The 11233-nt window shown below is 31.6% G+C and overlaps 1 pseudogene; it reads right to left on the bottom strand.

Annotated features, from left to right (window-relative positions):
• Positions 1-8176: 8176 nt before the first annotated feature.
• LOC123656105 lies at positions 8177-8294 on the bottom strand (annotated as a pseudogene).
• Positions 8295-11233: the final 2939 nt, after the last annotated feature.

Below are 11233 nucleotides of genomic sequence, written 5' to 3'. Positions count from 1 at the left end.
GTAATTATTACATTAATTTTGTATAGTTTAATACAATATGTTCTAACTTCAGTACATGACATTGTAAAGGCTTTGTTTACGCCTAAAACGTGTATTCTGTTCATCAAACAATTCGCATATTCCATAGAGTAAACAATTTATTATTAATTAAATGTATCTGTGTTTCCATATTGTGATAATTGTTTTAATTAGTGGCTTAGTAACATTGAGATAAACTTTTGGAATTTATCAGTATCAGAGATACATATGATAAAGTCAATTGTATTGTCAAAGTATATTGTAAGAGTTGTCTGAAGTAACAACCTGATTCTTTTTGGTCATGCTCAAAGCGTTGTAAAGCGCTTAAGTCTTTTTTTTTTTAACTTCCTTAATGCGCAGCACCTTTTTTGAAATTTTGAGAAAGAACGTGGTCGCCTAAAACACCGTCGGTTTGTGGGTTCGAATCGCGCTCGGGATGGATATTATATATTTGAACAAATATTCCTTTCCGGTTTGAATGTCTGGTTCTCCCCACCGTGCCTCGAAGAGCACGTTAAGCCATCGGTACCGGTTGTGATCATAAATACCTGATAGCGATTGTTACTCACAATAGGGAATACATCTGCCAACCCGCAGCGGAGCAGCGTGGTGGATTATGGTCCAATCTTTCTCCTACGTGGAGAGAGACTTATGTCCAGCAGTCGGATGATAAAGGCTGAATGTATGAATGCAACAGATACATATATACCGGGAATATTCTAGATGTGGAAACTGGAGCAGTATTTACGTAGTAGCACAGGGCTAGAATAAAGATTAAAGATATATTAGGTGGCAACTGGCAACATATATACACAATTAAAAAAAAGTTATGTTATAATTAAAAAAAGGTCAGTTGATGAAAATAAAAAAATTAAAGAAATTTATTTATTTATAAGCTAAATACCAAAGCTGTTATTGGCAATGTATATTATAAAAAAAAAAAAAAAAAACGAACGAGAAAGAGTAAAAATAATTATTTTTCTTATTAGTTTGCTTACATGTACAAGTGCCAAGATCTTGAAGTTTCATTTAAAATAAATTTTATACGTTCAAAATCATTCTGTATCTATAGATCTATACATATAAACAAAATTCAACTGTCTGCCTGTTACTTCATAATTATCGTGGTTTTTAAAATGCATATAAATAGTTTTTTTCTTTCTTTTTGTCTGTCTATTTTTCTGGGCTTATCTCCGGAATGGCTGAACCGATTTCTATGGGGCTTTCACTAAGAGATAGAGGAGATTGTGAAGCAATATATAAGTATCTCGGAATTCCCTTCCATTTCGCCGACACACCAACGACTGCATTTACCGTGCGCTGTACTGTCTAGATAGATATTAACCAAACGTTTCTATTAAATACGACAAGTGGTGCGAGCAAAAATAACTAAAATTAGAAAAAAGAAGTTACACGGAAACATATAATTTTAATCCTCGAATTCCCACGGCATCAGGATCACGCAGTTAAAAAAATAACGAATCTCCAGATAAAATATATCCCATGCAAATGAAGTCGCAGGCACAGCAAGTTTTAAATAATAGGCTAAATATATTCTACTAGTATTACAATAGATATTGACCAATTATTTCTCTGTTGCTGTGTAACTCACTACATTAAATATTTATTTTTATGAACGAACGTTTCACAAAAATAAAATCGACATTCGATACGATAGTTTCAGCTACTGTTCGTATATTATTAGCTACCTTTTACAAATTCTGAATATCAACGTAAAATATGTTCACTGTAAGGCACTTGAATTCAAGCCAAGCTTATTCGAACGTAATAGTCATTGCACGGGCCGAAGTAACAATACCTCCTTATGGCTCTTCATAGAAAATATGCGACAGGATTTCCAAATATCAGACTATTCTTGCAGTAATTCATTTTAAATTTCAAAATTCTGTAACTTCGCCATGTAGATATTTTTGAAGAATATGTTAGCGAGTTATTTTTAAAAGTATTGTTTAAAAATAATAATATTCAACATTAATATGTTTCTTTTATCGTCATTCCACGATTTTGCATTAATATTTTCCAGAGGATGATAACTTACAGTTTTTGTGTTTGTCGAAGATTAGTCAATATGGCCATATAAATTCTTGACTATGATTAATGTTTATATAATATCAACCGTGGCATGTAAAAGTAATTCAAAGAATTGAAGTTTTAGTTCATAGTTTAAGAGGACAGTAGGAAGCTAAAGGTACCGACATCAATTTTTTAATGCTTTTGTTTATAATATTTTTTTAATATTATATTTTATTTGCTGACCTCGTAAACGATGTGTTCCTAACTATGTTATTAACCCCCTTAATCTCCCCCTCTTATAACTTAGGGGTATGAAAATAGATGTTGCCCGATTCTCAGACCTACCGATACACACAAAATTTCATATAAAAATCGGTCCAGCCGTTTCGGAGGAGTTTTCTAACTAATATTTTTGATACGAGAATTTTATATACATATAAGATAGGTAATTAATAATAATTATCGTTTACATTTTAAAAACTTCGTAAAATGATTGAAACTTCTCCCTCACAATTAAGATTTTTTTTGTCTTTGATGAAAAATTGATTTTCTTTCGTTTTATCTTCTATCTCATTATAATAAAAATACGAAACAAAAAGTTCTTATTTTGTTTTGTAAGTATCATTCAGCTATTTCTCCGAAATGACGTACTAATAAACGACGCGACGTTTGAATATTGAAAACACTGTTGCTAAGGAGCTATTTTGTATTTCATTATCTGTCTAGAAACTATGACGTTAACCTGATGAGTTATAATTTGACATTTTCTTTTATACACCCTAAGCTCATTTAAGGGCTATTAGGTTTAGAAAAGGAGAATAAATTACGCAATTAACGTTATTAAAAAAAAAAAAACATGGAATATCTCTTAACAAATTCAAATTATTAATGGAACGTAATCTTAAAATTTGCATCAAAAAGCATTCACCTATAGACTCGAGCCATATGGCAAAGTTAACGACTAAAGCAATCTTGTCCACTGCAACGCCGAGGATAAAGAAATGATGGATGAACACTAGAAATATTCGTACTCGACTCAAGTTAAACGGTTTTTGAAAACAAACGTTCATAGAGGTTGCATTTTCTGAGTTATTGAAAACCGTTTTAAGCGAATTTGTGCAATGTACGCTGCAATGTACCTATATAAGAATTTCTACAGTAATATTATATAGGTTCATTGACACTCCTTTGTAGAATGTAAACGATTTTTGAAAGTATATTTAATATTGGTTGCTTATTTGGTCTTTAAATTTGATAAATTTAAAATAGTAGTGTGTAATAAAATATGAAGTTATAACGCCCCACTTTGTTGTACTATTGTGAGACAATATACACCAAGACTATGGCAATCATTTGTATGGTCTATGCAAATTTCACCCATGCAGGAAGCGAACCGCTATCTGAACAAAACCAGTGCTGTGGTCGCTGCACCAGTGCTTCGTAAATACGCGCAAGATCAAATAATACGCAATAAAAAGAAACAAGTAAATAAATGGAACTTACAATATGTAACAGAAAACGAAATAAAATGACATACATATTTAATTTCACTACCTATCTTTTTATACTTACCATCAGGTGAGCCGTACGCTGGTTTGCCGATCTAGTTATGTAAACTGGGTTTTATATAAAAATGAAATATAAAAATACTCTTGTTACGTAGGTTTCATCACAGACGATTCTCAACATTCTTGAGTTACAAATTCATTTCAAAATAGTAAATATAAACGACGTCAAAACATACTTTTACTACGTACCCAAACAGAAAACGTTGTACATAACCAATAAATTAAACCCGCAGTGGCGTGTACAAGGAACTTTATATAAGTTTTCAGCCGCAGGGCTTGCGTGATCTTCATTTGTTGCAGATGATTATCCCTCTCATTGTTTGCAGGCCATTGTGTGGACGACTGTACGTTTGTTTTAATTTACCACGAATAATAGTCGTTACGGGTGCTCATAAAACCTTTTAATTGGTTTTGTTAACATTTTATTTCTCATTTTATTCTTAATTGCTACTTAAATTCTCATTTGTAGTTTCATCTTTTTTGTGTAATAATACTTTTAGTAAAACTTAATATCAGTAATATTATTTCGCTTAAAATAAAAATAAACTTACTACTAGTTGTGTCTTACTTATAAAATATATTTAAGAAATTAAAAATATATTATTTTATTTTTCGCAACCCGAGTTCTGAATTGCCCTATTTAATGTATAAATGGTTTTAAATGTTTTATACAAAATCAACAGGTGTATAACATAAAAGGTACAAAAAGTTTTATAAAACAAAATGTTAGGTTTTATTCTGTAATGAAGAATGTATTTACTCCACTAGAAATTCTGTTTTTCTTCTTTAAATTAGTTTTTATGTTTATAAATTACGATATTTCATTAGCTGCGTAAATTAAAAAGCAAAATCATACAAACATCACGAAATTCTTTTTTGGAACGAAGTTTCTTTTAGAGCGTTGCGGAGGTGTACCCTAGCCAGCAAAAAGTGTCCGTAACGTTAAATAAAAGCGTAAGATTCCGATGGCTATACTATATATATATGATGGCTAAACGTTATCTTATGTATAGTTTACGTGATGACTGTTATTATTATTGCTGTTTGCTATTATTATTATTATATCATTCGATAATTCTTATATATTTTTATAAATCATTGTAAATATAATAAAGGTGTTAAGATAGTTTTGTAATGTAGATTTTTTTATCGATAAAAAATCATAATAAAAAATGTATATCGGAATAATTATTTTCTTTATACCTCGAATAAAACTTGAAAGAAATATTTTATAACGAGGAACTTCGTTCCTATCTAGTGTCCCACGACACCATTTTTCAATCAAGATATAAATATATTGTTAAAGTGGAGTGTTCATAATTTCGCATTTTATGTGCTGTTTGTAATCAACACTAAAAGCAGTATTATTTGGCTGTGATCTTCCGTAAGGTTGGGGTACTTTCCCAGTCCGGCTGCTCCAGATTTCAAGCAGGTTATTTTCTGCTGTACCCTACCTACAGGCAGCGTAATTGTTCTTTTTTACAACTATATAGGCAAACGAGCGTACGTTTTACATGATGGTAAGCGATTGCCGTAGCTTATAATGCCTGTAACACCGAACCATCCCCGAAGAGCTCACCTTAATCACAAAAGTAGTATTATTTAGCTTTCCAGGTACTTCCCCAGTCGCTCCAGATTTTTAGCAGACAATTTCCTGATATGCCCTATATTAATGAAGTATTTTCGATAGAAATGTAAATATTATATTACGATTTATATGGCTAGATGAGGTGGCCAACTCGAGCAGTGAATGTGAGCGTTGATGCGCATCTCAAAGGGGGCCTCTTTAAACCTACATCTAAGTCGCAAGTCCTAGGAACTGTTCTGAGTTTCTCCGTCTGCCACATGATAGACTCGGTGGACGGACCACGATGAATCCATCAAATGCTAAGAAGTTAGTCTCGCCCCCGTTAACTAATAACTATCTTGTGTAACCTTACATTGTAATTAACCAGTCTCAGTACCTTACAGCTCAGTACCTACATATATAACATTAAATTTTAGTTAAAGTCTTTATTGAAAATAATTAATGTATAAATAACGGTAAATGGGCTCGAACATGGTATCGTAAAGTGTCACGTTTCCGAGATATTTGGAAGTAAAGATCGCCATTTGTGTCCAAAGGCGATCATTGAAAATCGAGTTATTATGCGTGTGTGAGCACTCCATTTTTTGTTTGTATAGGCGTCTTCTATCCAAATATACCACTTTTATTGAGCTCGGAAATTTTAAAAAAAAACCAAAATGGCGGCGGCTAGATATGCCACAAAGGTTCGTACCCCTTTGTATTTTCACTTGTGTGGTTGGCGTTGACTGTGTCTTTCCGAGGAAAAAGTTTAATTTCTAGAACTTTTCTAAGTAAATATACCTTGGGCTATGAGCTCATAAAGTTGTCGGATAGAATTTATGATATTACAAACTTTAAAGTTTCTCACATTGCCGTTTATTATACAAATACAAAATAAGAAGAAAAAACAATTGTTTTTCTATTGTCATATGACTCTTATGATGAAATGAATATTATTATAAGATTCAATTAAAAATAAAAGTTAAAATAAAAAAATCATCAAGACAAGCGAATGGGGTAAATTTATCATGTATACATTGCGCTTTAGCCTGTAATTTCCCACTATTGGGCATAGGCCTCTTTTCCCACGAAGGAGAAGGATCAGAGCTTAATCTACCACGCTGCATCAATGCGGGTTGGCGGATATATTCCCTACTATGACTAACGATCGCTATCAGGTGTACATGATAACAACCGGGACCGACGGCTTAACGTGGTCTCCGAGGCACGGTGGGGAGACCCACACGACATGCCGCGTTGGCGCAACGGTCACAGCCATGGACTGTACCTGTTGCGCCGGCGGCTGCGGGTTCGATCCCCGCACGTGACAAACATTTGTATTGGCCACACTGGTGTTTGCCGTTGTCTGGGTGTTTGTGCAGTGTCCTTGTGGGTCTCCCTCCCGTGGCTCGGAGAGCACGTTAAGCCGTCAGTCCCGGTTGTTATGTATACATTATTAAAAGTGATTATTCACTTTCGATCGATATTATTGTTTTATCACCAAAGTTTCGAACCAAACTGAATAAAAACTTTTTAATTTGAAGCCACCAACTGGTTAAAACCTGTCTTGCAAATTTTTTAAACTTTTACAAAAAAAAAGTATAATATTTTATTTTAATTTTTATTTTTATTTCGGAATTTTTATTCATGTATGGTAATACTGTATGTTTGCCAATTTGTATCACTAATTAGCGTTCAACGTTAAATCTTCCAATTCATTTTATTGACGATGCTTTGTATTTAATTACCATAATATGCAATTTTAAGCAAATAAAATCGAGTAACCACTCGCATTTCGATAGTATACGAAATGAATAAAAAATATGGTTTAAAGCTTATCATTTAATTATTCATAATTGTCGTAATCATTGCGTATCTCTGATGAGATTTTAAATTGCCTTTTAATTCGCTTCATTTCATTTCATTGATGAGTTCATTCATGCGATTGCACTTTTAACCTATCATTTGATTTAATTTAAATAGAACCTCATACGGACATTGATGAAATAAATTTTTATATTTTTTTTTTTTTTTGTACGAAATGAAATAATAAAGAACCTAACCGAGTTAGCCTACTAGATGGAAAATATCGATCTCAAATTTATTTTTCAATGGACATTGTCTTGAAATTTGTACTTTAATAAGAAATTCTGATTTTTTTTTCACAATAGAAAAAACATTGTGAATTGTTTTATTTTTTAATAAGTTGTTTTATAAAATATAATATATTTGAGTTACAATTCAATGTTTACCCCACATAAATGTGTTCTTATTGCTATCATAAATAATATTTACTGTTTTCTGTTAACGAAATTGTATGTATGACCATTGTATCGTTGGGTCTTGGTAACCTTAATTTGTAGCAAAATCATGATTCCTTTTAATTTTTCGCACTCCATTGTGAGCGCTAGACATTTGTTTTAATTTACAGTGAATAACTGTTATTACGGTCGGAAAAAATGTAATTGTATTTATTTTTATTTCAAACATTTTGTTAATAAGTTTCGTTCCTGACATTTTAACACGGTCCTTAAATTTTTATTAAAATCTATCTATTTCAAACTGCCTTATCGAACTATTGTATCGATCCATTCGAAAGCAATCATGCCAGAGATAGATACACAGACAGACATTAGCGTCAAAATTATAACATAATTTCTTATTGCGTCAGGAGTTACAAAAGGGCGGCTAATAAGCAGGCAGTATTTATTTATTTATTACTTCTTTATTGCACAATACATTAAAGAATTGTACAAGAGGAGGGCTTAATGATAAAAGCATTCCCTACAAGTCAAACTTAGGATGTATTAGAGCGAACGTTTGTAGGTGTGCAGAATTGAGTATTAGTGAAATTCACTTTAAGAGAAAAAAAAAGAAAAAAAAATTGCGTGCGTACAAAGTACACAATGTCAGAACTCAAATTTCTTTGGCAAAGTAATTAAAAAAAAAACTAATTAAAAAAGAAAAAAAACAAATTGAAAAAACAAAAAGCCAACGTCACGCGGTGTTCCCAGGCGGTCACCCATTCAAGTACTGACCGCGCCTGGCGTTGCTTAACTTCGGTGATCGGAAGAGAACCGGTGTATTCAACGTGGTATAAACCAAGCGGTCACCCATCCAAGTACTGATGCGCCACACGTTGCCGCGTCACACGTTCTTTCAAATTTCACCCCTCATGCGCCTAAAGAAGTTTCAATTCAAAAAGAAAAAGGGAGGGAAAAAAGGTAACCCTAGTGATAATCGTTATATATTGTATACACGAGCAAATAATTCATATACATATATACAAATACATAAAATAAATACATAAACATACATACAGACGTCTACATACGTGACGTGTACATTTACGTACAATAATACAGATGTGTCTGGCATTTGAAGTTAGTGTATGTTTTTGACATACAAATAATAATATATAAAAATAACAAATATTTTTATAAAAAAATCTTAACGTGACACAGATATCTGATATTATAACGACGCGTTAGCGCAGCGGCAATAGCACTGGCTGTTGCGCTGGCGGTCGCGGGTTCGATTCCCGCTCACGACAGACATATGTATCAACCATATAGATGTTAGTCGTGGTCTGGGCGTTGTGTTTGTGTATTGTGTAATCCTACGGGGGGATTCATTGAGTGTAAAGCGTTTATTAATTATTATTATTATTATTATTATTATATGCCTAACCTATTAATGATATATTGCATAGCTTTTTAGGATTTTATAAAATAAGTGAAATAAAATAATGCTCTGCATGAAAAGAGTTCGTTACTTAGCTTATTTATTTAATTACTCCAAAGTGTTTTACTTAAAGAATATAAAGTTTTTTTTTTAAATAATTATTTCTTTATAAAGATTGTTTCTATTAATTCATATGTACATTCTAAAATTTCTCCTTCAATTTACGTAGGTACCTGTTTGCATATACATTAATACATAAATACGCTAATGGACCGCTATCTTAAGTCAAAGGAAGTATTGTTTTTACGTTACTTTATCGCACTAAAAAAATATATACAGAAAATTACACGTATGGTTGAAGGCAAAGGTGGACTTATTATTAATTAGTATTAATTTATAAGCATATAACATGTTCATTCCATAATTTAATTTCATTGCTCTTATTATTATTACTAATGAAGTCAGCCAGTTTAGCTCTTTTTAAAATTGCGCGAATTTGTTTTTATATCTACCACACTACTCCGATATTTTTCGTCTCTGTAAAATTACTTTACGAAGAAATGTCTCCTAACCTAAGAAAACAAAATGAGCACTTATGATATAGTCAAAAGTTAGTTCTTATTCAATCACAATCTATCAAATGAGTTTGAATAGAGGGTAAAACGGGTGAAGTACACGTGAAGAACAAAATCAACATTTTGGCAAAGCAATTCCACCGAATATCTAAGACCCGTTTTAATCATACAACAAATAAAGAGATTTAAAAAAGCACTACGAGAAAAATAAACATTACGAGACACATATACGACTTTCAGACTTTAAAAAAAACTGTTTGAGAATACCGATTCAAAATACTAGGTATTCGGCTGAGCACGACTTTACCGGCGTCATGTGTATTTCACTGCCTGCACTCAGTCTTTTTTATTTGAAAAAGAAAGGTTGTTTTGCATATCTATGCAGATACAAAGAATACATAGCTTGAATGTAGAAAGAAATCATTTTTAAAAAATTTTGTCAAACCTGTGTTAGAAAGTAAAGTTAAAAGCCTAAATATTGATATGTTTTCATCAAGATATAATAATTATAGTTATTATTAAATAATTAAAAATAGTAAATTAAAATCCCTAAAGTATAATTAGCGTACTAAAGCGCTTGTTTGTTGGATTTCAGGCTTTAATTATTACAATAGTAAGAAAATATACTTAATTTAAATTCCATTAAAAGCAAAACATTAAATAAAACGACAAATAATCTAAGTTAGATTATAAACAACTAGAAATAACAAAAAAATTGCTATTTCTTACATTTATTTATTATATTTATAAATTTTTTAATATGTTTTAAAAAACCGAAACGAACTTCACGATCGCACGGCGACTGGATGGTCGGATTTCGCTGCGGTTTACATTGGCGGTTTCACAAGCCTGTCCACTTGTTTACATTTTATAATCCCACGTCGCGGAAGTTAACTTGGTTTTACACTTTTCATTATTTTTAAAATAAATAGATTTCGAGGTAATTAAAAAAAAAAACATAACAAGAACACTAGAAATCTTAATAAGTTCTTCGGGTTTTCGATAAGTTTTTATTTTTACTTACCAGAGTAAAAAAGATAAATATTTGTTTGAAGTATAGGCTATAATAGGTATTTATGAACACGCTACAGTTATTCATAATAAATTTGAAAACTATCAATTAAAAAATGTCTGTATTATATATATAAGTTGTTATATCATTACAACTCTTTTTGTTATCGTCTGGTACTTATATCATATTATATGAAAATTCACGTTCGTCCTTCATAATCTTAAAGACAAAACGACTGAAAGCATTACGTTTTTAAACTCAACTTCAAGGTATTGTGTTGGGCAATACAAAGGATGTGGTGTTGCGACACTACACATGGTTTCAGACGTTATTGTTTGTTACCATTTATCACCAGTTCATTTGTAATCACCCGTTATATGAGATAATAATAATTAAGCTTAGTCAAGTAATCATCTAAATACGTACATTATGTAGGTATTTATTACAAAAGAATTTCATAATCACTAATAATTCTAATCGTTAACTTTATGTTCTTTATTTACTCGACTTTAACTTTTGTGCTTATTTCAACACCGTACATAGGTATCGTAATGTCTGTAAATTTTCTCTAAGTAGGAACTTTCTGTTAAGGACATATCAAATTGATAATCTAACAAATTTCAGCGTAATTGTATACGTATTACGTACATATTTCGAAGTATTTGGTTAATAATACCTATGGAAATAGTTGACTTGGACATTAACTAAGTGACAATAACCTCGTGAAAGCCAATCTGAATTTGGGTATCTATCAATTACGACCCAACGTACTAAA

Source organism: Melitaea cinxia, chromosome 8 (assembly GCF_905220565.1).
Source record: "Melitaea cinxia chromosome 8, ilMelCinx1.1, whole genome shotgun sequence".
In the NCBI taxonomy this organism is placed as follows: domain Eukaryota; kingdom Metazoa; phylum Arthropoda; class Insecta; order Lepidoptera; family Nymphalidae; genus Melitaea; species Melitaea cinxia.
The sequence above is the reverse complement of the archived record's forward strand: the minus strand, read 5'-3'. Positions and strand labels throughout refer to the sequence as shown.